This window comes from Mus caroli, chromosome 14 (genome assembly GCF_900094665.2).
Source record: "Mus caroli chromosome 14, CAROLI_EIJ_v1.1, whole genome shotgun sequence".
In the NCBI taxonomy this organism is placed as follows: Eukaryota; Metazoa; Chordata; class Mammalia; order Rodentia; family Muridae; genus Mus; species Mus caroli.
In genome coordinates this window covers 23,779,860-23,783,623 of record NC_034583.1, presented here as the reverse complement: position 1 = coordinate 23,783,623, position 3,764 = coordinate 23,779,860, and the positions used below count along the sequence as shown (strand labels likewise).

Genomic DNA, 3,764 nt, shown 5'->3' with positions numbered 1-3,764 from the left:
TGACATGTGGCTAGAGAGAGAGCTCAGTGGTTAAGAATACTGGCTGCTCTTCCAGAGGATCCAGGTTCAAATCCCAGCAACCACATTCAACTAGTAGCCATCTGCAGCTCCAGTTCCAATTGATGCTCTCACACAGGTATATATGCAAGCAAAGCACCCATAAAAATGAAAACAAATCGTAAAAAATTAGAACATGGGTTTCACCTCCAAAGATTCTTATTGTTTATTAAGTGCGTAGCCCAGGATCTGTGATTTAAAATACTTCCTGAATAAGCCAGACTGTGCAATCTCAGCACTCAGGAGACAGACATGGGGGTAGCTGCAAATTCAAGGCCAGCCTGGAGTCCATAGCGAGTTGCAGTCCAGCCAGTGCTAAACAGTGACATGGTGCTGTCCCAAACACACCACAAGAGACCCTAGATGATGGAGATGAGAGACGGAAAGTAAGCCGTACTCAAGGAAGGAAGGCTTTAAGGACTAAAGCACATGTCTGTAATGCCCACACTTGGGAAGCTGAGGCAGGAGGGTTAGAAATCAAAGGTTATCTCTAGTTACATGAGGAGGAAGAGGGAGAGGAGGAGGAGGAGGAGAAATCTGATAGTAGCCAGGGAAGGTGGCAAAGGCCTTGAGTCTGCACTTGGGAGGCTGGCACAGAAGGATCAGAAGTTTGAGGTCAGCCTCAGCAACACAGACACTTTGAGGCTAGTTTAGTCTACACAGCAAGACTCCCATCAACATGGTTTTTTTTTTTTTTTTTTTGGCGGGGGGGAAGAGTGGAGTGGATGCAAAGAATGTATTACTCTAAATTAGAAAAGAAAAATCCTGGGTGTGGCCAGAGCTTGGCAAGGAGCCTGAAAGAGGGTGCATGACATGGGGGTCACCATAGACCTGCACCAGGTGTTCCAGGACCCCTTCGAGCAGGTGGTTGCTTGCTTCCTCTGAAAGGTGAGTATTTTAAAGGTACCTGATAATCCAGCTAGAAGAAGAGTCATGGCTGAGCCTTCAGAAAAAGAACATGGTTATCCGGAGTCACTGCCTCACATGGACACAGTACGCATCCTTGAAGGAAGCGTCTGTCTTCCGGGAAAGCATAGAAAGTCCAGGCTGGACAGAGTTCATTCAAACAGGCAGAATTCCAGTCACAACGGCTGAATTTCTCAACTGTATTTTGGAGACTTTTGCTAGAGCGTTCTTAAGACAAGGAGCCCAGAAGGAAATTAGAATATTGGAGATGCTGCTAACAGAACAGTGTGGCTCCCCCTTAGTGGAATAAAAGAAAATCAGGGAAGCTGCTCTCATGCACATGGGGACTGGTTTAATAACTAGTTCTCTGAGAAAGAAAAACAAGTAGGTTTGACATATGGCATTGGGCAACTTCTGTGGCATAAACACTCCCATCAGGGCCAGTTTTAAACTCTCAGCATGACCTCAGCCAGTTTGACAGGTCTGGCAGTAGGGTCCCTCAAGCAGGTGGGAGCCAGCTGCAGACATTCCACTGGTCCAGCTTGTCCATAAAGATGCACAATGTTAAATTGATTGCCTCGGGGGGTGGGGGGGACCAGGGCCACCAGTTGCATCATCATTGCACCAACAATCCCCTATGTTTGTGACCAGGTCAGGACCAGCCAGCCATGGTGGGGCTACTTTTCTGCTCACAGTCCTGACAGGACTAGATTCAGGTCAGGCCTGCTGAGACAAGTGACAAACGGGGTGTGACCTCTTGGTTTTTCTGCAGGAGAGGGCAGGGGGAAATCACTGGGGCCCCCCAGTTGGGCAAATATTGACTCCAGACAAGCTTGCCCTGGAGGACTGGGAGAGCAAGGCAGGCTTCCACCTAAAGTGTGCAGCAAAAGGTGGGTCTCCTGCATGCTGGCATGCTTAGCCTGCCTTCCTGTGTCCCATGGATCACACACACAGCCTTTCCTTACCCTCCCCCTTCTCTGAGCCAGGCCCTCCTTCTTCGAGCCTCCCACATCTTTCCAGTAAGTTCCATTTTGTTTAGCTACCCACTCATGAATCCCACCAGTCCTTATACACGGGAGTGTAACCCCTGGGCACAGGAACCCCAACAAGTCACATCAACGATAGATGATGACCAGATTCATTCTCTAGGCGTGGAATGGGATTCTGGGAGCATGGACTCAGCAGCTCCTTCCAGGTTTACCCAGTATCTTTATTTTTTAGGGTACTGGGGATTGAACCCAGTTGGCCTTGCATGTGCATTGTACCAATATGGTACACCCCAGATCCATGCCTGTCAATTCTTTGGGAGGTTTCAAAATACACACAGAATTTCTGGGAACAAACTGTTGTGCAGGCCACTGCCTGTTGCCTCGTGCTGTCAGGAAAAGAGTGTTTCCTTCCCATGGGCTCCGTCCTCCCCGCCCCATGGTTCTCTACCTTTGAGGAGCACTCCCCACACAGGGAAAAGCACAGTGAGATGGTGGTAGCACACTGTGTGAGCTTGTCCATCCTCCATGTACTCACCTGTATCATCATTCAGCACCTAGTAGGACCATTTCTTTCTGGGGACAAGAGCAGTGAAGCATAGACGTGGATGCCAGTAGCCCCATCTTTTACCCAGAGAAGGACAATGAGCAAAACGGTCCTAAACAAATGGAGGAGTGGGTTGGAGAAAGGGAGAAGCCAGGGAAGGGCATTCTGGGAAAATAACCCAGACAGAGGGAGAGCCAGCCATATGAGGAAGAGCAAGCTTGTCAGTCAGAGGAAAAGCAGAGACAAAGATCTCACGGGGAGATGGGCACGAGGCCGGGAGGCTAGGTGCCCAATGTGGCTGCAGGGAAGTAAGGTGGAGGCCAGAATGTCACACAGAGCTGGTGGGCACTGAGAATTTAGTATGTTTATGATGGACAGTGAACAGGAAGTGGTCAGCAGGAAGGGTCATCAGACAGGAAGTAGTCAGCAGGAAGGGCCATCAGCTCTGACGGGGTCTAGTCCGCTGTGGCTATAGGAGGGAGAATGGACTATAATGGACTAAGCATGGAGGCAGGAGCCTAGCTGGCAGGTGGGAGGGAGGCTAGAGATAGTGGCAGCACAGAGCCATCTGCTATGCAAGGCTGTGCTTGATCCTCTAGCCAGAAGCTGTCACTGCAACCCAGAAACTGTTTACTCCCCCAAAACCAAACTCTATAGATTTATTCTGAAACCGTAGTAATTACAGGGCAATTTCTCCTCACACCTTCCCTGCTAACCCATGATCACCCCACCCCCACCCCCGCAATTACCTTCTGTAATCTGTTTAGTCCACCTGCTCTGACACCACGTTCAAGCCATCTGCCACCCTTTTAAATATTACCAACTCCAATATTATGAATTTTTAACACCGATGTTTTTGAGACAAGATCTCTCCGTAGTCTAAGCTGGCTCTGAGTGTGCTATATAGACCAAACTGACCTGGAACGCATCATCCTGCCTCCACCAGCAGGCTGGGATTACTGGTATGTTTCACCACAGCCAGCCCTCCCGACCTGATTTTCTATATTACCAGATATAAGGGATGAGACAGACTTCTGGAACTAAATTTCACATGTAAGTTATTTGATAATTTTATATAGTGTAAACACCCTGCATCCTTTACTATTTCAGGAATGTATTCAGTTACCTGTTTGTCTGTCCATCCCTCCATCCATCCCTTCATCTACCCCTCCATCCCTATGATCTGGTCCATTTTTTGGTGGATAGGAGCTGGAGAGCCTGAGGCAAATGGTACAGACTTTACCCTCCCCTGGGAGGCCCCTCTGCCA

At 49.0% G+C, this 3,764-nt stretch overlaps 1 pseudogene; it reads left to right on the top strand.

Moving 5' to 3' along the window:
* Positions 1-870: 870 nt before the first annotated feature.
* Positions 871-1,273, top strand: LOC110308840 (annotated as a pseudogene).
* Positions 1,274-3,764: the final 2,491 nt, after the last annotated feature.